This window comes from Macrotis lagotis, chromosome 1 (assembly GCF_037893015.1).
Source record: "Macrotis lagotis isolate mMagLag1 chromosome 1, bilby.v1.9.chrom.fasta, whole genome shotgun sequence".
Lineage (NCBI taxonomy): Eukaryota > Metazoa > Chordata > Mammalia > Peramelemorphia > Peramelidae > Macrotis > Macrotis lagotis.
Genome location: NC_133658.1, coordinates 601,144,823 through 601,170,431, shown reverse-complemented (window position 1 = coordinate 601,170,431; position 25,609 = coordinate 601,144,823). Strand labels below are relative to the sequence as shown.

Here is a 25,609-nt window from a genome sequence, read left to right as displayed (position 1 = left end):
ATTAGAAAACACATAACACAATCACAGAGCTAAGAATTTGGTTTAGTTTGAATCAGAATAAATACTAAAAACAAATACCAAGTCAGTGGCTTTTGTTTCGTCTTCAGTAAAGTTTCCATCCTCAGTAAGTCAGGAAAAATTGCCCTGACCTTCCCTGAATGTCCCATAGGGAATTTATTTCCATTCATATTGCAGCATGAATCCAGCTGCTGAACTTCCCTCAACTGCTAACCCCATGTGCAGCTACCAGCCCCACCTTGGGGAGGCCCCCAACTTAATCCTAGCTGTCCATTCTTCTCACCCTAGCTCTGCCTTCCAAGGACAACAGCACCCAAATCCCAAGCCGCATCCCTTTCACTAACATTCCCTAGAATATGTTCTGAAATATATATTCCTACATCCTTACTTACATGTGTGCTTTCATGCATGAATCTGTACATATACACATGCATGCACATACAGAACAAATACATTAGTACCTGATTTAAATTTTGGTCTTTGTTTCCAAGAGCTAAAGTAGAACTTAATGTGTGAGTGTTTTCTGGCTCTGTAAATGTGGGGACTCTAAAAGGCAGTGGCTGATTAACAAACATTTCCAGTTAAGCTGATGGCCAATAAGACAATATTGCCTTGTGTGTTTTTCTCAATAAGTCCAGTGCATTTTTTTACCTGTAAAGGATTTGACACAGCATCTCACACAATTTTTCCATGTAAATTGTCTTGTTTATACACACAGTCACACAGAGTAAAACTGAATGAAGAATGGCAAACAAAAAGATAAAGAAGAACTATGAAGGTAATTGGAGGAAGGGGCTTGAAGGTCAACCAGGGATTAACATGAGGTTCTATTTTTGAGCTAATGAATCTATTAATGAGGACTAGAGCTCAGAAAAAAATTGTAGAATATGCAAAATGTCTTCACTACTTCTAGTTTCCCTTTCTATACCTGAATGCAGTCATTCTCTCCTCAGCAAAACAGTATTAAGTCCCTTCCCTTCTTTGGAATTCCAAAGTTATTGTGCATCACCCGCAAATACACATCCTTCTCTCCATCCAAAAATAAGAGGATCTTTTATCATTAACATTGACTCTTCCACTACTTGTATGACCCAAAGCAAGGCTCTAAATCTTCTTGGGCCTCAGTTTCCTCAGCTGTAAATTGAAAAGTAGGGACAAAATTGGTTTCCCAGGTCTGCTGCAATTCTAAATCTATGATACTATATTACAATGAAGCTATGTCTCCTCTGCCAGAGAATTACATCAGAAGTCTTCTTTTTCAAGATCATGGGAATAAAAGGCTTTGTCTCAGATGAAAGTCATTTAAGTCCCTAGAATTCATAACAGGAAGGTATTTTGTGGAGAGCTAAGAAGGTCTGTCTGCCTTAGTGTGGCCTGAAATTACATCATCTTGGCATAGTCTATCTACTGGTATCAATCTTGCCATAGTGATCTGGAAGGAGATTTGTCTATTAACAAAACTCAAAGCTGGGATTTCAATGGGAAGCAGATGAGAAAAGGTTAAAGGAGGCTGAGGAAAAAATTGGACAAATGGAATTTAGAGTCAAGTTTGTGGGGAAAATTACTCTAAATAATAATATGAGTCAGGAAAGATATTTTAGGTGATAGCAAAAGGAGATGGTGAGTTGCTGAGGGGAGCAAATTAAACAGGTGATGAGGATTCAATGTGACAGTTAAGCATCAGTGTCACAGAGAGCCCTCATGGAAGAAGTAACCTGTCATAGAGAAGGAAAGTGAAGGGCGAGAGGTTTGTTCTGTCCATGGATCCAAAATAAGATATTAAATAGATCAGATCTATTCTAGGCTGTGACAAAGGAGATTGTAAGCTACCTTACAGTCCACAGCACATTTTCTAATCACAGGTGCTATACCTGAGGAATAGAACCTACAAGTCCAAAAATCCAGGGGTCCCAAAAGGGAAATCAGGCAGTAAGTCTAAAATAAATTTCAAAAGGGTTATAAGTAGAGATATGCTGGTAAATTTTTAACAACTGTTTCTGTAGAGAAAAAAATTATAGGCACAATACACTTTTAAGGTTAATTTGCATTATTAACATTTTCTGCATCACTTTCTTAAGTCTAGACAATCAACAAGGTCATAAATCAAGTTCTGATTTGTAGATTTTGTTGTTCAGCTGTTTTTCAGTCATATTTAATCTCTTGTGATTCCATTTGGGTTTAGTTTTGTTTTTGACAAAAATTCTGAACATACAAAAAACAGCCATTTGCCATTTCCTTCTTCAACTCAGTTTACAGATGAGGAAATGGAGACAAACCATGTTAAGTGAGTTGCCCAAGGTTACACCACTACTAAATTTCTGAGGCCAAATTTGAACTCAGGAAGATGAATATTCATGACCTCAGGTCCTACACTCTATCCACTGTGCCATTTGATTTTTAAATGCTCACCCTGAAAATTTAACAATCAACTCTCACAAATCAATATAAGCTAATTTCAGCACACCCATGGCTATCATCCATTATGTCCAGTCAAGAGAAATCTCTACTTTTGTTCTATAGTCTGCAGAAACTCACCATCAGTCCTTCTTTAATCATTCTGTTTCAGTTTCTTCAGCTATAAAATGACTTGAACAGAGAATTGAACATATTTTTGTGACATGGAACCCTTTGATAGCCTGGTCAAATCTATGGACTCCTCAGAATAATGTTTTTAAATGTATAGATGACAAAAACAATCATTTTGACATTTAGTTATTTAAAAAAATGAGCTCACAGATTCAGGCTAGGAACTCTAGGACTAACTGATCTTTCCATCTTTGATCGATCTACGATTGATCTAAAGAAAACTATAAAGTCTTCCCACTATTCTAAAGCATAAGATCTAGGACTAGAAGGGGCCTCAGATATCATTTAATCCTGCCTCTTCATTTTACAGATGAGTAAAATGAGGAAACATGATTTCCTGTAGTACTACAAAGAATAAGTAGCAAAGAGAGTATTTGTACCTGGTTAGGGAACAGGTTTCATCAAGTACAGAAGAAAAACAGGTTGTATTCCAAAGATAAAAACTTTATAGGCCCTTCAGATTAGGAGGAATTCTAGAATGAAATTCTTATGACATAAAGAGAAATAACTGTGATAAAAAGGAAAACGGGAAATTGTCTAAAAAGACTGGTAAGAATGTGCTAGGAAATTATGAACAAACATTTTAAAAAGAAAAATACAGAACAGAGAAGCAAGGCCAAGGAAAAAAGAATAAATACAGAAACAAGGCATTTCAAAAATGGTGCCAGGAGTGTTAATGTTCAGAATGAAGTGAAGTTTATAAGGAAAGTTAATGTCAACAAAAGTTTTTTGTTTGGGGGTTCTTTTAGCTATAGTGTGAAAATCTTAAAATTGCTTGAATGAATGGGACAAAGATAATTGAGAAGCAACCTAGACAGGGTGCTAGACTTGGGAGTTAGAAAGAACTGAAGTCAAATTCTGCCTCAAGAACTCACTAGAATTGTGATCTTGAACAAGTCACTTTTCTTCCAAATCTTAGTTTCTATATCCTTAAAATTGTGATGATAATACTAGTATATACTTCTTGCAGGTCTTGTGAGGATCACACAAGATAACATATGTAAAATTCTTTGAAAATTTGAAACACAACATAATAGTCAGCCATCACTGACATCATCATTGGTGTCATCATCTTCATCATCATTATACCTGAAGGAATCAGAGCTGCGCAATTCTTATTGTTTCCATTCCAAGGAAAATGAGCTTTAGCCTATAAAGATCATAACAAAAGTGATAAACAAATAAGATGATAGTAAGTAAGAGTACTTAGCAGCCCTTGGTGAGTACAAGGCATCTAAGCCAAGTGAGCTAATCCTGTAATTCTGAAAAGAATGGATGGATGTTACCAATGAGGCCCTGAAAGTGGTATTTGAAAGATCATGGAGAATGAGAGAGAGGTACTGTAAGACTCAAAAAGAACAACTGTCCCAATTTTCAAAAATAAGGAGGTGAATTTATTAAATCTGCAAACTATAGACAGAAGAGCATGAATTTTATTACTCACAAAATTCAACATTATTAAAGGAATTGTAAGTTTATATCTAGAAAAGCATACAGTAATGAGGAAGAGCTAGCATGAGTTTATCAATAACAGGTTCTGCCATCCAGGTTTAAGTTCCTTTATTGAAAGGATTGATTGCTCAACTCATAGACCAGAGGAATGAGGATAAAATGAGAGATCGTTCCTGGAAAAGAAGTCACTTAGATCTTTGAATTGATTGAATGACCACAATAACCAAAGTTTAGTTGTTAATGGTTCATTGTCAATGTAAAAAAAAATCTGTGCTTATTATGAAAAAAGTTAAATTACATGTTTATCAAATTTGCAGATACAAAGACTTGAAGCTAGGAAGGTTAGCTAACATACTGAATTATAGTTCACAACCTTCATGTGATTTATAGAATCTTGAAACTTCACTCTCACTCACCCTATATCCAGCCTCCATATCATCTTGCATCCCTTCTCTGTACTCATAAAAATAGTACTGGAGTTCAGACAATCACCATCTCCTGCCCAAAATATTGTAAAAGTTTTCAATCCCCATCTCAAGTCTCTCTCCCCGCCCCAACCCATTCTCCATAGGACTACTAAAGTGAAATCCTGAAAGTGTTGGGCTATTTCAATCTTTACTCAAACCTCAAGGGACTTTTGGATCAAACATAAATTTCCATGTTTGCCTATTACTTTCTTTCACAACCTGAATCCATTCTCATTGTAGCTTCCTTCCTTCCTACATTTTGCAATCTATCAAGACTGTCCTTTATACTATTTCTCATGCATACTATACCTTTCCACTAATGGTCCCTCATGCCTGGAATTCATTCCCTCCCTTTTTACCTCTTCCTCTTAGAATTCCTTCTTTCATCAAAATTCAACTCAAATGATAATTCATATATATATATATATATATATATATATATATATCTCCTTCTGATCCTCTATTTGCTAATGTCTTCCCCCTAAAAATCTACCTTATATTTATGTTGTAGGTATATTTCATTTTCACTTATATGTGTATTTGTCTTTTCTTTAATGTAATATGAGCTTCATTAGAGCTGAGATTATTTTTTAAAATTCTGTGAATCCCTAGCACCAGGCATGTAATAAATGCTTATTCAGTGACTAAATACTGGAGACATAAAAATAAAATGAGGCATTCTGCGCCCTCAAAGAGCTTATTACATTCTAGTGGGAACAATAATACATAAAGGGAAATGGTGAATAAGTGAGTCAAATCCCCTAAAACTGTCTCTCATGAGCCCCAATAACATTTACTTTTAATAGTCAGCAAGAGGATATAGTATATGACAAAGGCATTTAATGGATTGTTACAGTAAAGAGAAAAGTAGCAATAATTTGTATCAACAAAGTATTTCCCAATGAACCTGTAGTGCACTAAGATAGATAGATAGATAAATAGATAAATAGATAGATAGATAGAGATAGAGATAGAGATTAGATATAGAATAGATAGAGATATAGATTAGATATAGAATAGATATATAGAGAGAGATAGAGACAGAGACAGAGACAGAGATAGAGATAGAGATATATATACACACACATATATGTGTGTATATGTATATATAATTACAGAATCAGTAAAAAGAGTATATCTACTGAAAATATATAAAGAGGGGCATGCATGTAGGAAGAAAATGGAAGTGCAATGCATGTCTCTATATTGAAGAATTAAATGACATGAATTTTGCTCCCATTATATCACTTCTTTCTCTTACCACTTTCGAGCATTCATATGCTGAGGGAGGAGTGGGGAGAGGAAGATTTAAAAATATTTTCCTCATCACAGTTTCACAGCAGCTTCCTTTTAGTTTAAGGAAGTAAAGTCCTGGGAATATTTGCTAAACTAGGTAATATAGTCAAAAAGATTCCAGAGAATTAACCAAAAGCATACTAAGAATCAAAAATCAATCCTGCTCTTAACCCTGCTTCTGTGACATTTTAGTGGAGATTTACTGAAAGGACAGATTAAGGAAAGTTTTAGTCCTTCTCTGAGAGTAGCTTTGTTCTCAAGTAGATGGAATATAGAATTGCATGTAGCCTTGAAGTTAATACTTCATAGTTATAGCAACGGTTAAACTAAGGTATAATAAAAGGATGAAAGGATAGATTGAAAGAGCTCTCATCCTCATTTGCAGACATAGAGGAGGTTGAGGAGGTTAATCCAAGAGGCTTTTTTACCCAGTAGATGATAAAGTTCACCTGAAAAGCAATTTAACAGAGCTATATAATTCCTTGCAGGGGAGAGGCTTGCTAACCACATCATTCCTAGTAAGTGTTAAGCAAGGAATCCACTTACTCTGAAGATATTTGGATAGCTAAATACTAACTAATAAAAGATACATTGCTTCATGGAGAGTAACAAAGATCCTAGAAGAGAGAAACCAAATCATAACACCTGAGAGAGCACTGCCCTGGGAGAGAAGATTTAGTAAAGAGCAAATTTACAGCATCAGCAGAAGACACTGATACATTGATAGTTTTAGTGTTGGTGGAATAAGTTACCCTTCCATATATATATATATACATATATATATATATATATATATATATGTGTGTGTGTGTGTGTGTGTGTGTGTGTGTGTGTGTATGCTCTGATTACACACGTTCCTCATGTGTATGTTGTTTCAGGCAGAATTCCTCTGCATATCTATTCTTTCTATTAAGTATATGCATATTTTGAGAAAGTAAGCTTTAAATTTATAGTGTTAGGGACTGTTTTGTGTGTGGGAGTATTGTAAACTATCATCACCTGGTGTCCTTGAGCACCAGAGCCTTATTTTAGCTAAGTGTCATGGGAGTGAGAGTGGACCAGGGACTGGGGAGGATATTTAAGTACTTGTATTTTGGTAAATAAATGGAAACCTTGGTGTACAAAGGGAGAACTTGTCTTCCTTGTCTCCCAACCCTTCACCGCTCACCTGGGGAAGGATAAGCTAGTCCAGAAAGGAACTCAACATTGTAGGAGAAATGCTCTGCTATTTTATTATTATGTACTTTTATTAGATGCCTTTGTTACAAACTAAGATCTCTGGCTGATTAGGAAAAGTAAACATGTCTTGAAATATAATTTGGAGAGGATTCTGACCCATAAACTACTTAGAATTTGGAATAGCTAAATGAGACCCAGATGGAGGAGCACCCTTTTCACTCTACATCCATGAAACCAATGCATACCATATACAAAACAATGTGAGAGGTGCTAAAAAAGATGAAAATATAATTAATATATAACCCCTACCTTCATGAAGATAATAATACCTGACTATAGATATCATAGATCTATTGTAAGTAATATATATGTATATATATAATTGATATAAAAATACTTTGACTTTTCACAAGTAAAAAAAATAGATTTTAAAACAGAAAAATCCATCAGTCAATCAAAAAAGATTAATTCAATTCAATTCAATTGAACAAATATTTATCAGAATTGAATTCATCATCCATCCTCATTGTAGTATGCTATAATCTTTTAATGGAAGTAAAGCAAAACCCTGATTTGATGACAAATTTAAGATAAACTAGATGAGGCATTAGCTAAAATATGTCATGTGAAGGAAAAATCATGTCAGACTTGTCCAAGCAACTGCTATTCAACAGGTTAGAGTTAGCTCCTGGGGTGCCAGGATAATAGGGGACCAAATGTCACAGAGGATATTTAAAGCAAAAGAACATGAGAAGACACACCATGAGAAGCATGCAACTACTAACAAATTAAGAATCAAGATAGAAAGTATTACAGCAGAAAAAGGAGTACCTTTGAAAGAAGCCCAGCTCAATCTAATAAAGAATATCCAAAGGCAACATCTAGGATGGAGAATTATCAGGACAAACAAAAGGGTCATGGTAGCTAGAGATAAGCCATCCGTAATGGATAGCAACTTTGACAGTCTTGTTATGCTCAGCATATACTCCAGGGGTGGACCTCTTAAACTGAGTTTAGAACTGCCAAGAAGGTAATTTTCTTAAAGGGAATATGATGTTCTTCCAGGATGCCTATATCAGCCCTACTCTCTTGAAATAATTCAGTCATTGATTCCAAATTAAGTCTATACCCATAGCCATTATTTCAGAAAATACGTGCCAACTGAAATTTCTCCCCAAAGAAGTCAACATGATAGGAAAAAAAAAAACACAACTCCTGATTTCCATCTGTTACCTTAGACAAATCACCTCATTTCTAGGGTCAAGTTCCATGAAATATAAAATGAAAAAGGAGGAAAGGTGAAGTAGATGAGCTATAAAGGTGCCTTGTAGATATGAAACTCTGTGGTAGCCTAAAATGTCACTAAGTATAAAATCAGGTTGTGTCCTCCCAGTGCTAAGTCCCTGCCTCTATGACTTCTCCTTTCCTACTCCCAACCCTCACTGCTGCATTAACTGATACATCCTTGATTACTTCTACACTTAGGCAAATGCAGTAATGGAGAGCTGCTAATGCTAAGTAAACACTTAATTATGCATTTTATTTTTTCCACTGATGATTAAATAACTGAAATCAAGTTGCCTATACCTCTCATGCCTGTCTGTTTGCCTGATTAAGAAGACTTCCTCTCTCTTAATTAGCTGTCATTTCAATATATGGACAATCTCGATAAAAATGTGCATTGGAAAGCCACGGAGGGCTGGGGAGCAGAGGAAGAAGTTCTATCATTTTTACAATTTCTTATTCACTAATTCTCTGACATTGGTTTTGTAAGTGACTTCAAAACTGACTAGAATACAGTGGCTAACAATTACAAACTGTCATGTTTCAGTCATAGACAGCTAAGACAGTCATAATAACTGCATTATAGAATAGAAGAGATCTTGGCTAATAGTTAGGAACTCTGAGTTCTAGTTCTGGTATTGACCTGTTCGTATTAATTGAATATATCTCTTTCCTTCTCTGGGCTTTAATTTTCTCATATATAAAATGACAAGATGATGTCCCACTTCAAAAAAGATACTTTTGGAGTCAGAAGATTTGAATTTAAAACCAACTCCACTTAAATTTGTGATCTTTATAATCTCTGAGCCTCAGTTTCTTTATATAAAAGAAAGAGGGCACTTACCAGATTGGCAAAGATGAAAGAGATAAATATTGAAGGGGCTGTGGGAAAACTGACTCAGGAACATAGGGTTAATAACATTGATACAGAACGGCTAAGTCAGTCTGCAAAACAATTTAAAATTATTCTAGAACAATTTACAATTGAGATCTATATTCTTTTTGACTCAGTAATAACATTTGTAAGGATATAACCTAAGGGAGATCAAAGAGAAGAAAAATATCTACAGCAACAATTTTTTTGGTAGAAAGAAAGCCCACTGAATAGGGAATTCCTTAACAAATCTCACCATATGCATGTAATGGAGTAGTATAGTGTGATAAGAAATTAGATATATGAAGATTTCAGAGAAATTTGAGAAGACAATGAAGATGCTATGAAGATAACAATGATGAGAAACAAACGTCCATGAACAAAATAATGTAAAGAAAAGCAACACTAAATGACTTAAGAATTTTGACCAATATGACTCCAATTGTGACTTCAAAGGAATGAGAGTGAAGTATGCTACCTGACTCTTGGTACAAAGGTAGTGGGCCATTGACATGGAATGAATTATATATACATGTTCAGAAAAAAGTCAATATGTTCATTTGTTTTCTTTGAAAGAATAAAAAGGAGGGTATGGACTAGATGGTTTCTAAGGTTTCCTCTGCCTCTAAAATGCTGGGTTTACTATTATGCATTCTCTCCCTTCAGTAAGAATAGGAATTAGATTAGTGAAGATACAAAAGAACCCCCATTACTTGCTGCTTAGATCAAAATGCAACTGATCATGGATGCTTGAGCTTCAGTGCCTCTGAGAGACATTGTATACTGTTTGCTTTTTTTTTACCTGAAGTCGGCATTCCATCTCTAGGTGACACAGTGGACAAAGTACTAGACATGGTGACAGAAAGATCTGGATTAAAATCCAGTCTTAGACATTTTCTGATTGTGTGATCCTGTTCAAATCAATTAAACCTGACTCAGTTTTCTCCTCTATAAGATGGGATAAAAATTAACACCTATCTCCCAGAATTATAAAAAATCAAATGAGACAATACTTGTAAAGAATTTTATAAATCTCAAAGTGTTATATGAATTCTATCCATCATTGTAGTTATTGTTATATTTACATATTTATACATTATAATTATTTTATTATTATAGCTAACAATTGTCATTATTAGTATTATTCCTGTTCCTTTTCATACACTGTCCTCTATGTCTATTATATACTCCCTCCTCACTTCTTAGAAATTTGAGCTCCATTCAAAGATAACTCAGGTGCCTTCTACTATAGGAAGTCCTTCCTGATCCCTTAAATCCCATTAGTTGTTAGCCTTTTCTCCCTCCTTCCCAAATTATTATGTATAAACATCTGTTTAAGTGATGTATTCTCTCTCCGGTAGAATATAAACTCCATGAGGGCAAGAACCGTACTTTATCCCAGGTCTTCTGAGTACAAGTTCAGTCTTTACCCTTTCTACTCTATCATATTCCAACTTATCTTTTTCTAACTGATTTTCCCTTTTAATCAATAAACATTTTATTAAATATGTATCAGATACTTTGCTAAATAGTGGGTATAGAAGAAAAGGCAAAATAATTTTCGCTACTCTTAAAGGGACTTATATTCTAAAGGGAGAGACAACATACAAATAGCCATGTGTATGCTACATTTATGCAGTGTGAATGAAAGGAAGGAAGGATTGAAGAAAGGAAGAAGGATTGACCTCCTGCAGAAGGTAGGATTTGAGCTGAATCCAGGAAAGTTCAGGAAGCAAAATGAACAGAGGAAGAAATGACAAACCACTCCAGTATCTTTGCCAAAAAAAAAAGTCTAAATGCGCTCATGAAGAATCATACATAACTGAAAGAAAAGAATAACAACAGTAAAAATCTAGTACTATAGTGACTATTTGGTAAGGATTCATGATCTACAGATCTGAATGCTAGAATGTCAAGGTAGAAATAGCACTCCATCATCAGGAAGGAAAAAGTAGTCAGTGATCTCAGAGCTGTGAAAGACCTGATTGATACAAGATAGTGGTTTTTCAAATTTTGCTGTGATCCTCTATCCTGGTTTCAACTGGTCTAAGCTGCAGTTTAAGCCCTAACTCCAATCATATGCCTATCTGGTACCTTGTGTTGGATGCTGCCTGAAAATACTCTGAAACCTTTTAATAAGAAAGCAAAAACTGCATGTTTCAAAAATAGAAGATTAGCGGCATCTAGATGGCACAGTGGATAGAGCACCAGCCCTGGAGTCAGGAGGACCTGAGTTCAAATGCAGACCCAGACACTTAATAATTACCTAGCTGTGTAGCCTTGGGCAAACCACTTAACCCCTTTGCCCTGCGAAAACCTAAAAAAAATATATATAGAAGATAGCAGACTTTCTTAGAAAGAAACAATCAGAAACTAGTAAAACTCCTAATAGAGATTTTAATTAAAATAATTCACATTTATTTGGCATTTTATGGTCATTAAGATAGTTGGAAAGATAAGATTAACCACATGTGAAACAATAATTAACAATGAAAGGAAATAAAGGATATCCTCCTTATATCTCAGGGGCTCCGTTTTAAGGAACCCCCAAAATAGAGAAATTGTGATTGCTCCCAACATATACGCCTGCAATAATAGTGCTTCTATGCAATATTCTATACTTTTTAACATCTCTCTAACTCTATTGGTTAGGTCACAGAATGCAAAGTTCTTAAAAACATCTTAGATATAACTTAGCCCAATTCCCCTCATTTATAAAAAAAGAAACGGAAGGCCAGAGAAATGAAGTGATTTTCTCAAAGAGAACCAGATAATGCCATGACTTGCAAGTGAACTGGATTTAAGTGAGGGAGAGCTATGCAAGGTTACCAGCCTACGTCTCTCCTCCAGAGCCATCTAGGTCCAGTTGGCAAGATATAGATCAGGAAAACTAGAGATGCTCCTACCCACCCTCAATTTTTCCCCTAATGGATAAAGAGCTTGCCCAGACGTCAGGAATGCCTGATTTTAAGTCCTGTCTCTTGACTGCTGACTGTAAAAGAGAACACAAAAATCTCAAAGAATATAAGTTGTAGAAAATGTGTCAACTGGTTTTGGTGTCTAAAGTTTCCTAACCCATAAATAATCATTTTTTGTTGTTGTTAAATTTGTCCTATTCTTCATGATCCTATTTGGGTTTTCTTGCCAAAGATATTATGGTGATTTACCATTTCCTTCTCTAATTCATTTTACAGATAAGAAACTGACAGGAACAGAGTTAAGTGACTTACCCAAGGTCACATAACTATTAAGTGTCTTGAGTACAGGTTTAAACTCATAAAGATAAGTCTCCCTGACTTCAGACCTGCTACTCCATCCACTGTGTCCCTTAGAAATCATAAATCTACTACTATTCCTTATTTCAATATAGTTAATTAGTAGAATAGTCAAAAATATAACTCTTATCATTTAACTCATATTTAGAAAACTCTATTCTATCCAAATTCTCTTTTATTAGGGAGAAAATCAATAAGAAAGAAGTAGATGGAAAGGAGGTACAATGGAAAGCAAGAGAATTAGACTTGAAATCCAAATACCAGAATGGAACCCCAGATATTTAACTTATTGGTGGTATGACCTTAGGCAAGTCCCAGGCTGCTCTGGCCCTCCTTTAGTTTCTCCAGGGACATTGATACTTACACTATATACTTCACTGATATTTTGTTAAGTAAGGTAAAATACAAACATGTGAAAAAATCACAGAAAATTTGATTTCATCACCCCTTCCCTACCATCATCAGCACTACCATGAGAACTTCTTCCAGGACCAGGGACAAGACCATTCTAGGATAAGACATGTTCTTCTCCCAACAATACTCCTAGAAGAGAGGCAGCAATAAGGCAGCCTTGGGATATGACCTAAGGAAACAGAAATGGCCCTTTACAACCGAAAAGAGCTACCATTAAAATATACAATTATATGAACTCTTTGGTCTCTGGAGTCTCAAATGTCTCATTTTCTTATCAGCCAGATCTCTTCTATGTCCTAGATGGCCTAGACCAGAGTTTCAAACTCATACCTTCAAAACTTCCAGTCAGTCAGGTCTAATCCAGATTAAAATATAATTGGAAAATGTTTAGCAAGATAAAACTACTCTGCAACATAGATAATGTTACATGGTAGGTGTCATTATTATTTGTGGAGGAGACAGGACTTGTGACTGTTAAATCAGTATTTTTTTCACTTAAAATTCCATTTTGTGGGGTCAGGACAAAGGACATTACAGAAAGATAGACTTTTACTTTCAAAATTCTATTTTATTTGTGTGATTTCAGGAATTAAATTTATTTAGTGTTTCTATTTTTACTTCTCATAACCTAGAGTCAAAGCTCTGGACTCACAGAATCCTTCTTTATGTTTCTGCTTGCTTCCCACCCAGATGTATCTCTGGGAAATTTGGAATCAATCTCATTTTAGCTTTACTTCAGGTATTTAAATGCCCTTCTACAACCCACTGGTGCCATTACTTTGCATCTGAATCTAAAAAAATAAATTTATTCTGATATATTCAAAAGAAAAAGATCTTGTTCTCAAGTTTGGGTACCAAAAAAAACCCATTTTTAAACTTTATTGCCTCTAAATAATTCATTCTAAATCTGCAAAAGACTCCTAGTGCTAATGCAAAAGACTCCTAGTGACATTGGTGGAGTTGTGAACTGATTCATTCATTCTGTAGAGCAATTTGGAACTATGCCTAGAGAGTCATAAAATTGTTCATACTCTTAGATTCAGCAATACCACTCCTGGATCTACAAACCAAAGATATTGTTAAAAGGTAGAGGAGAGGGAAGACCTATTTGTACAAAAATATTTGTCACCATAAAGAGTGACAAAGGATGGAAATTCCCCATCAATTGGGGAATGTCTGAACAAGTTGTGGTATAAAATTATAATGGATTATAACCATGAAATAAGAAATGATGTGCAGGCAGATTTCAGAAAAACCTAGGAAGACATATAAACTGATGCAAAGTGAAATGAGCAGAAGCAGGAGAACATTATACACAGTAAAAACAATACTATATAATGAATGATCAATGATAAATGACTTAGCTATTTTCAGCAATACAATGATCCAAAAAAATTCCAAAGGACTCATGATGAAACATGTTGTCTGCTTCCAGAGAAGTAACTAATGAAGTCTGACAGCAGATAAAAGCATAATATTTTCACTTTCTATATTTTTTGTTTTTTTCACTTTGAATTTGTGTTTTCTTTCACAAGATGACTACCATGAAAATATGTTTTTCATCAATGCACATGTGTAACTTATCTCAAATTACTGTTTAAAGGAAGGGGAGGAAAAGAAGAGAGAAAAAAAATGGAACTCAAATTTTTTAAATGAATATTTAAAATTTTCTTTACATGTAATTGAGGGAAAAACAAAATATTTATTTGATGAACTAGTAGCCTAAATGCAGTGCCACAACAGATCTGTGAAGATGTTCAATTTGAGCCCCCTGTTCCCTTTCTCTCTGAGGGAAAGCTTCCTTTGCACTAATCTATATCCATGGGCTGGCTACCAATATTCCAGTTCCCAGCTATTCCACCTGTTTGCCAATCCCTCTTTTTTTAAGTGTAGCCCTTTGTCTTGAGCTTAACTTCCATATTTCAGGTATTCTTCCCATTTAGCCAAGAAATCACTCTCTCTAAGTCCTAATGCCTACTCACATTCCTTATCACTCCATCTCTCACAAGTTTCTGTCTTTGTGGTTCCTCCTCCAGAAATCACTGTACCATTTCTCTTAATTGTCCGTGCATCTTTGGTCCATGGCATTATGGAAAATAAAATCCTTTCCCATTAGAACATGTACTGTCTATCCTCAACCCTGTGACTCTTAGGGAAAAGGGGAAGAAGAGGAAGAAGAAGCCTCTGCTAATTGCCCATTTGACAAATGAGTTTATTATAGTAGAAATTCTTATCACTGTAAGAATAAAACATTTTAACCAATACCTTACTCACCAGTACCCTAAAAGGTAAGAGATAAAAATATCCTTATATTATAGAAAAGGAAACTAGGACTCAGAGACATTCGATAACTTGTCTGTTGATGGTATAGTAGAAAGACTATTAGTTTTGGATCATACAATTTGCAAACATCATACAATATAATGAATAGGACTACAGGAAGACTCTTCATTCTGAGTTAAAAACTGGACTCAGATACCTACTGACTTGTACAACTCCTGGGCAAGTCACTATATACCTACCCTGTTTGCTTCGGTTTTCTCATTCATTAAATGACCTGGTGAGGGAAATGGCAAGCCACTCCCGTATCTTTGCCAAGAAACCACAAATGAGGTCATGAAGAATTGGGCATAGCTGGAAAAAGAATAGACTGAAAAGAGTCAGAGGACTTGGATTCAAATCCCCTTCTAAAAAGTGCTAGCTGTATGGGCTTGGACAAATCCTTGAAACCAATTCTCTTCATTTGTAAAAAGAGAGTATTTGGTTAAATGCCTTTGAGATCCTTTCTAGCTGTAAATCTTTGATCCTACTAAGTCCATGGTCACACAACTAGCAAATATTAGAATCTGGAATTCAGGCACCTAACCCTTTATCCAATGTTCTTTCTACCATGGTTTCCTTTCATTAATTAGAATACACAAAAGTACAATATAAAATTTCACTTTGTCCACCCCCAAAAGTCGCAAGCAATTCTTTCTGCAACCCTGGCATTTCTATTAAATATAAAATGGCATTAGAATAAAAACAAAATTTTATTGTTAATGATAATGTTTCCATTTCTATGCTTTTATCATCTTCAGAGTACTCTTTTTCATTATCTGATTCTCACAAAACCACTGCTAATTAGAGAGGGTACATATTTTTCCCTTGTTAGAGATAGGGAAAGAAAGATTCAGAGGTTACCTAAGGTCCCAGACTCTTGAATCCTAGTTGAATTTTTTTTGCAAAACACATTGATGATTTACTCTTTTATAAAAGCAGATATATTTGTGTTTGTGTGTATGTTTCTCCCACTATACATCTCACTGTTTTCATTTATTTGGTTTTGTCTATGTTGTCAATGTTCTGTTTCTCATTATTGCTACCTTTAAAAGTAGCATCTATCTTTCACTCTAAAGTGAATGAAGTCAGACACACACACACACACACACAGAGAGAGAGAGAGAGAGAGAGAGAGAGAGAGAGAGAGAGAGAGAGAGAGAGAGAGAGACTCAAACCCTTCCTCTTATGGAAGACAAAGAAGTTTAAACCTCCCAACCTCCAAACAGCCCTCAGGCTACCTTTTGTGAAATTACCATTCAAAACCTGCCTTTGGATGTTGTAGGTTAGAAAGGCAGAAAACAAAAAAGGAAGAAAGGGAAGGCTGGTGTCAGGAGCACAGAAATGGGGAACTACCTTGAGAGATTCTTGACTGCAAACTTAGTATGAAACTAGAGGGGACTTTGGAGAAAGTGAGGTTCAGGTAAATTTAATGACTTTTCCAAGTTCACAAAAAAAGAGGAAGGACACTGATGAACCAGGAGTCAGAGGACTACCAAGGATTTGGACAAATCATAGTTTTTATGAGCCCACTGAGTTCTTTCATTTGCAAAAAGAGTTGGACCAGATGATCCCTAAGGTCCAACCTTTCAAATCTAACTGTACATAATTCTGTGAAGTTACTTGCCTAAAACTATGAAATCAGTCAGATTCAGAATTTGTATTAGGACCTTACTGACTCCTACTACAAGATGCTGTACCAACTGTTTTTGAAAAGAACTATCAGCAGAATCAATCTGCTCACCTCTGCTTGCAAGAGAGAAACTGATAGTTCTGAGAAATCCATTCTATCCTCCCGGGACAGCTTTTTAAAAGAGACTTGGGCCATCCAAATCATCACATACACAAACAAAGTCTCTCAAACTTCAAGAAGGCTAATAAGATTAATATTAATTATTCTTAATGTTTGCTGTAGCTGGCATATTAGTTTTAGGTCAAATTTATGACAAAGGAGACTTGTCTTTTTCTGCTAGGTGCATACTTTATAATGCATTGGGGTCCCTTATGTAATCAAAGAGCACAGTACATTTATGGGCATTTTGAAAAGAATTTTATAAAAGAGACAATATAGTGGAATGAGAACTAAACTGGATGTTAGGAGACCTGAGTTCTACTCTCAATTGTGCCATTTATTAGCTCTGTGACCTTCAAAAGTTCCTTCTCCTTTCTAGACCTTAATTCCCTCCACTCTCAACTAAGATGGTTGAACTAGATAGTCTCTCAGATCCTTTCCAGGTCTAACATTTAATGACTGACATCATAATTTTGCCATTATAATAGGTTATAGAAGTTTATAATTTCTTTTATATCATTATTTTTACTCACATCTATGATTTATTTGATGTCAAATCATTGGTCAGGAATGGAATGCTCAATTATAAAATTGTTCCTATGGAAAAATGAGATCTGCTTTACAACAATCCATTTTACAGTGCAATTTCAAGAAATGGAAGAAAATAGGGACTGCCCAGGCATCATACTAGTTCAAAGGCATATTAAGGAAGAATAAATGGGGGGAAGAAAAGTGGTAGATTAGAGAGGGGTTATCACCTGAGTTAAATATTCAGAAATACTGAGTATAAGCCAGTGGTGGACACCATGATTAGAAAGGTCCTTAGAGCACAAGGTCAAAGGCCCACTGGAAAGGAATTTTTAAGGTTCTGAATCAAAGTTCAGAAAATTAAGAAAAATTAAGATTCCCCCCAGAGGCATAATGAATTTCACTCAGAATTAATAACTGCCCTAATGATTTCCTGAACAAAAAGAGGCAAATTGTATTTTAAGTGACTTTTCACATCTCTTTTCTTTTTCCCCTTTCCCCAGTGGGCATCCTAACCCCTTATCCTGCTCTCTATCCCAATTCCATTTTTTTTGTTGGGCAATGGGATTAAGTGATTTGCCCAAGGTCACCAAGCTAAGTATCTGAGATCAGATTTGAACCCAGGTCCTCCTGACTCCAGGACCTATGCTTTATCCACTATGCTACTTGCCCTTGTCCCAAGTCCTCATACATTTAGATGCTTAATAAATATTTGTTGATGGTTGACAACCAAGCTCCATCACATTGAGGTTCTATCAGTGTCCCAGAATGGTTGATTATAAGGATATGGCTACCACTGACCTTATGAGAATACCCACTTCATAAAGTGCCATTTTCAAGCCTTATACATAAAACTTTCCAAGGATAAACACAGGAGAGAGCACATATAAAGACATAGAAATAGTAAGAAAAGCCACCCAGTTAGATAAGTTCTCAGGGGTACAGACTTTGACATAAAGAGTTCATAACTGACATGCTTGCTCTTCCTGCTGTCAATACACTCAGCTCTACAGAAAGGTATGTTGACCAATTTAGGATGAGTCTGATCCTAATTCATTTTAATAGACCTGGTATTTCCCTACTTTGATAAGCTGCCTATTGGAAACCTCAAGTTGAGGAATCTATGTCCTCCATGACTTTTAGAGGTTAACTTCCTTTGTCAATAGCACACCTACCTTGCTTCCTTGATGTTGCTAACATATTCATTCCTCAGTCTCTAACTCTAATGACTGCTCTTTCTACCCTCCCTCACTCCAAATTGAGCCATTATGTGTCTCACTTGGTAAAGACCAGCTCTCAGCTAGCAGTCACTTTGGAAAAGACTTGGTCAATTAATTCAATTTGCAATATTTATGGTTGATAGAAGATTAATGTATTCTCCCTCCCGTGGGGATTTCCATTTATTAAAGAATAATGTCTTAACCAAAAGAAATGAATAATGATAACTATAATTTTATCCATTTATTATATGACAAGTTCAACAGTAGCAGGGGGAAAGAAATATAAAGGGGGGAATGAGGTAGGGAAGAAGGTCAAGAGGAATTCCTCCTGTCTTCAAATATAACTGTTTTGTAGGTGCCTACCTACTCAGCATATGTAATGCTGGTCCTATTCCACCTTTAAATGACCATAACAGGACAAATTATTTTCTTACAGCAATTGTTTCCACAGGGCTTGGCAAGTGGCTCTGCATGACAGATCCTTTTCATTTGAAGCTGCTGCAGCTTTAAACAAATTACTTGATTTTAAAATATTACCAGAGAGTTGGTTATTAGCCCAGAGCCTCAGGACAATATTTTTCTCCTTTGGAATCAGGTGTGGCCTATTTTTCCCCGTGTTGCTCTTTGAGAGGCATCTTAGTATTCATAATAAATAAGCTTTTCGGTTCAGGGAGGAGAAAATGACAATCTTTTCGGATGAGGATGAAAATCCTTGACAAGAAAAAGTAAAATACTATTTTACATGTGATTAATCATTTTATAGAGAAGAAACAAGTCTCCATCTTCCACAACCTTACTTTGTAAACACACACACACACACACACACACACACACTCCCCCATCTGCCAGTTGTGTGCCATCCATGGCTTAATAACTCCTGCCTATGTCGATGCTATTTATCTTAGCACTCAAAGGGGCCTCCTCCATTCTCTAATCTACACCAGTCATGCCTACCATTTCCTGGAGCCTTGATTCAAAATATAGCTGCCTCCAGTTAACTTGCTAAGATTTAATACTATTCTCCATTCTATAGCAAATATAATTTCAATGAATACTGCTACTTGACTTTTTTTTGCATCTCAAGATACACTAATCTATAATTTGAAAGACCTCTGGAAACCTGTAACTCATTAAAACTAGAAGGGATTATCAGAAAGAACTTAGTTGAGCTCAATTTTTTTACTGATAAATAACTAAGGTAAAGAAGACAAGTAACTTGCTCATTGTTACATAGTAAATCAATGCTATAATTGGGACTAGAAGCCAGTTCTGATGTCCAATTGGTCTCTGGAAGTATACAATGATGGTAAGGACAGACTGATGTATTAGGAAGACTCTAGGATTTGGGGCCATGTGCAACAACAGGAACTTCCTTTGTCTGATGCTTGGCTTCTTTCATTAAAAAATTTGGGATAATTCTTGGGCCACTCAATTATGAAGGTGTGAGTTTCCCAGAATGCTTGGAATAACATACTATGTTCATATAAGGAAGTTTCCAGGACTTCACAAACAGTGAGAGTGTATGTAGGATTTAGGGTGAGTGTATCAAAAGGATTCAATGGCTAAGGTATGAGAAAGAATTTCAGTCCATGCTAAAGTTTGTTATCATAACAAGAGAGGCACATGATCTTTCTGAGAATACAATGTCTTTAGGGCACCTAGGTGGTGTAGTGGATAGAGTACTGAAACTTGAGTCTGGAGAACCTGAGTTAAAATCCAGATTCAGACATTTATTAGCTCTGTGACCCTGGACAAATCACTTAACCCCAATTATCTCAAAAAAAAACTAAAGTATCTTCTAAGGACTTATTATCTACAAAATGGAAAAATCCAAATAATCAAGAAAAATAATCATATTTACTACTAACAAGTTGTTTGACCTTGCACAAATCACTTCTTTCTAGATCTGTTTCTTCACCTATAAAATGTAATGTTTAAATTAGTGTCCCTTTCTACTTCTTCTATATCTATTCATTTCCCTTATTATGACTTACATCCCTCTACCATTCAGTACTTTTCTTATTCCTCCTCTGACTTAATTTTCTTCCCTTCCCTTTCTTTACCCTATAATAAGCCAGTTCAATTCCACAGTATAATCTTTTGAATCTCTTACCTCCTTGTCCTATTACCTCTCATATCTTACCAGGCCCAACCTTGGATTACTCCCAATATCAACCACCTCCATTCTTATTCATGTGTTAATGGTGCTGATTAAAGTAATCCAAACAAGCTAACTGTATACATTACAAATTTGTGCCATCTGACCTCATAACAGGAAGGGAATCCTTTTGTTCCTCTCTAATTATTTCCCTGAATCTCTTGTCCTAAACTGCTCCTGAAACTTTCTCATCTATGCCCAAGCCTCCCATCCTTAGACTTGTCTCATCCTCAAGCACTCCTGCACTGAGAAAATTGAAACTATTTGTTGTAAATTTCATTTTTTTTCTTCTCTTTATCTCAAAGCCATTGACATCATAATTCTCCTCCTTTGCTCTAGACTTTTATAATGAGATGTACTTGCCATCACTTCTCCATCCAATGATCCCTTAATCTCATTACCTCCTCTCTTCTCCAATAAATTCCCCATCCACCTCTCTCATCATCTTCTCTCCTCATGTGATTCCTTTACTGTTACCTTTAAAAAATTCCCAAGTCTCACACTTAAAGCATTAAAATGAGTAACTAAATCCTGATTTTCTCAGGCAATCATCCTATAGTCTTTACTTTTTCTTAGCCACATTCTTTAAAAAGCTTATATGCTGTTAATGCCTCTACTTCCTCTCCTCTCACTCTCCTGAATCCTTTACAAACTGGTTTTGTATCACTCATCTGGAATGGTTATCTCCAACTCTACTTTCTCTGGATTTTCCAAACACTAGTCTCCTGATTATCCTCCTAGCTGTCTAATGGGTCATTTGCAGTATTTTGCTGGCTCATCATCCAAGTCAAGTCCTTTAATTGTGGGTATACCACAAGATTCTTCTCTAGGATCTTTCTTGGTCTCTCTCTCTCTCTCTCTCTCTCTCTCCATATATATATATATATATATATATATAAAATTTTCTCTCTCTCATTTTCTATTATATATCTCTCTATCTGTCCTTTTCTCTTTCTTTTCTCCTTCAGGGACATTATTAACTCCCACATGCAGCCTGAGACTGTCACTTGAATGGCAGTAATTTCTCACCAACCACTTTTTAAACAATTCAAACCTGGGTTTTTATTAGACATCTTAAAGTCAAAACATCTAAAACAAAATTCATTATCTATTCTCTTCTCCAACTTTCTCCTCTACAAAATTTGCCTATCTCTTTTGTGGGTATTACTATTCTTTGAGGTTCATAATCGCAGCTCTATATTCAACACTTCATTCTTCTTTATCCAACAAATTCAATCTATTGTCACATCTTACCATTTCTACCTCCATAACATATCTCACACCTGACTCTCTCCACTCATATAGCTACCACCTTAGTTCAGGACTTCACTACCTCTTATCTGAACTATTGTAATGACTTGCTAACTGATCTCCCTGCTTCAAGTTGCTTTTCATTTCATTCTATCTTCCACACAACTGTCAAAATGATTGTTCTCAAATGCAGATATGACTATATAACCTGGTTACCCATAAACTCCAATATTTTTTTATTTCCTTATATACATATAACTACATACACACACACACACACACACACACACACACACACATAAGTCAAAGGTAGTGAGATAGCCACAAGAAGGAAAAGAGCAATTCTGGCATGGATCCAGAGATGGATGAGTTTCTTCTAAGTGCCCTTGATGATTCAGATAAAGTCAAAGCTTCCCCAACACCCCCTCCTAACACTATAGCCCCAGATGCTTCAGATTCCTAGAAGAGATCTCCTGCAGACAAAATTCAAGATAGCTTGTTTACTTTCCAAGAGGTCTTCCAAGAACTGTTTGACAGTAAACTAGCAGACCAAGCCATGTCAGAGTTTGAGAAGGTTATGAAGGAGCTGACTGAGGAGGAACCCCACCTGGCAGGGAGAGTAGGCAGTGATTCAACATTCAAGCAAGAGTTTGCTTCCTGCCTAAAGGAAACCCTCAATGAACTAGCAAAGAATGCCACTGACCAGAAGAGGAGATGACCAAGGTCATGGAAGTGTTGGACATAGAATAAGGGGAAGGAGCAGGCAATGTAGAGCATAAATGAATGAGAAAAGAAATCACATAGAAATACCAAGAATGGCTTGCAGAGTCCCAAAAACAATTTGAGAATTAACATGAATAGCATACAGTGTCATGGTCAAGAACTGTGAGCAGTTTGAAAAAGAAAAAGAGACAGCTGTAAATGGCAAAGTCACACAGAAGGCCCAATTCAAAATGGTGCAAGATCTTAGGCAGCAACTTTGGGATTTGAGCAATCCACAAAGGAACTTTCAGGAGAAACACTCCCTAGCTTCAACTTTGATCCATGCTGTACCAGATGTAGGCTAGGGGAGATCCTTGGCTCTGACACTTAACCTTGGGTATCTGATCCCTCAGGACAGAAATGTTGGTCAGAGTAAGAACTGAAAAAGGGATACTTGGTATATCCTGACAAGAAAGATCTTTCTGGTCTTTTCCAATCATATGACTTTCTCCTAGTTGAACATATACTTTACTGTATCTTCTGAGGAAAAGAGATGTGAACTCTGAGTTCTAATCTCCTAAATTAATAGTTGCCTCATCCTGGTCCATTCTGAGAAGCCAAATGTCACTCTGTTTCTTGTGCCCACCCTCCACCCTACCCCCTGCCCAACCTCTACTTTCCTGCTGTTTTCAACCTCTCACAGCCTTGGCCTGTGACTGAGGAACCCTCCCCCAACCCCTTTCCTCATTCAGCTCTATAGGTGGTCCCCTGTCAAATAAATACATAGCAGACTTGGGGAGGAGAGAGAGTATGTTTCTCCTTAGATGTTATTTTGGCAGTTTTGAGACTTCTGACCTCTTCAACATCCTAAAACTTGATTCATAGCAGTAGCTTGGGAGATGGCTTGACCTTACCAAACTTTTCCTAGTACTCTCCATCTTGCTTGATGTTTAATAAACATCCTGTGTTGGGTTGTTGGGAGTGTGGGTTATTCATTGGGTGGCATAAGCTCCTCCAGGTTAAAGTTAGAACAAGATCAGTCCTTATAATAGCTTGCTTTTGAAACAACCTGTTCAAAGGTGTTTGGTAATGCCCCTCCCCCCACCTTAAAGATTTCAGCAAAAAGTTTTGAAGTTTCTAAGTTGTTTCACTGACATCAGTTTGCTTAATATTCCAAATTTATTATTTAATGTTAAACCAACTTTTCTTAGCTGCCTTTTTTATCCTACCCAGCCTTACATTTGAGAATCATTGATACTGTGGGGCCTTTTGTTTACCTTATAATGTAAGCATTACACTCAGACCAACCCTCCTGAATTAAGTGCTATGAAAACCACTGACATCAGGATAAATTTATTCTTGGTTTAAAGTCAAGTTCAGTGCACTAAAAATATGGGAAATTTTAGGTACCTCTGAGTTCACCATAAGTAAACACTGTGACATAGTAGCTAAAAAAAAAAAAAAAAAAAAAAAAAAATTTTGTTGTAGTGCTAGGAAAAGTCCAGAATAAAAGGAGAGTCGGAAATGCTAATCACACTGACTTAAGTGCCTATTATATATAAGACAAATATAAGAAAGAAATAATTCCTGCCTTCAATAAGTTTAGAGGGTGGAGGAGGCAAGCAACCAACCAACTTTAGTGTTGTATTTAGTTCTAAGCAAAGCTCTTAGGATGTTGACAAGTTGGCGCAAGATTGTATTTAAGGATGCTGAGGGGGCTTGAAACTACAACATTCAAAGGTTAGTAGGTGAGGACAATAGTGGGAGGAAGTGGCTTTGCAAACTAAAAACGTCCCTCCATCAATCTCTTATCTCTTTTCCTGGTCCTGGCTACCACTACCAAGAAACTCAAATAGTCAGCTATGCCCATTTTTGTTCACAAATCCCCTTTCCCAGATTGTTGTTCTGCATTGGAGGAGTGAATTCATGTAGCTTACTCTACAGAAAACTGTGGAATACCTGTCTAATTGGTGCCTCGATAGAACCTTCTTTTCTAATAAAATATTGCCTGTTATACATTACTATAGGGATGGGGGTACTAGAAATACCACTGGGCTTAAGACTCATGAGACTAGGATTTGAATCCACCTCTCTCACTAACTGTGACCTTGGGCAGGTCACTTGATTTTTGGGACTCAAAGTTTCTTGATCAGTAAGAGAGAGAGGGAGTGTGAATTAGACTCTGAAGTTCTTTCTAATCAATGACTGCCTGAACATAGTACAGGGACAGGCAACATCCAGCCTGGGGCCATATTGGTCTGGTATTTCCAAGGCAGCCACAAGGGGACTCAAAATTCAATAAATCTAGGTGGTTTTTAGGGTGAATTAATTAAATTTTTGGCCTAATGTAGCCATGAATGATATATATATATGTGCATGTATATGTGTATGTATATATATATATATATATATATATATATATATAATATATATATATATTCAAATGGCCATTGGCAGAAAAAAGTTCCCCATCGCTGATATAATATATGCATTCAGTAAATGCTATTAAATTGAAAAATTAAACAATATATGAACATACAAAATATATAATGTGTATACTATATCAAACACTCAGTGTGCATATGTGTACATACATGTACTTGTATAGACAGACATATGTGTGCATAGATAATATATTCCTCTGTTTAGTTTTTAAAGCCCTTTACAATGTGATCTCAAATTATATTTCCAGTTTCTCTATTTATTACTCTCCCTTCCAAATTCTACAGTCCAAGCAAAAGGGCTTTCTTTCTGGATGTCAATCATAATACTCCAATTCCTATCTTCCTGCCTT

The 25,609-nt window shown here is 36.0% G+C and overlaps 1 long non-coding RNA gene and 1 pseudogene across 1 annotated transcript in view; one reads left to right on the top strand and one right to left on the bottom strand.

The window, feature by feature from the left end:
- LOC141507366 (uncharacterized) overlaps nucleotides 1-25,609 on the bottom strand; it is a 479,100-nt gene that overhangs the window by 14,182 nt on the left and 439,309 nt on the right. The window lies entirely within an intron of this gene.
- Nucleotides 22,436-23,206, top strand: LOC141508262 (peroxisomal biogenesis factor 19 pseudogene; annotated as a pseudogene).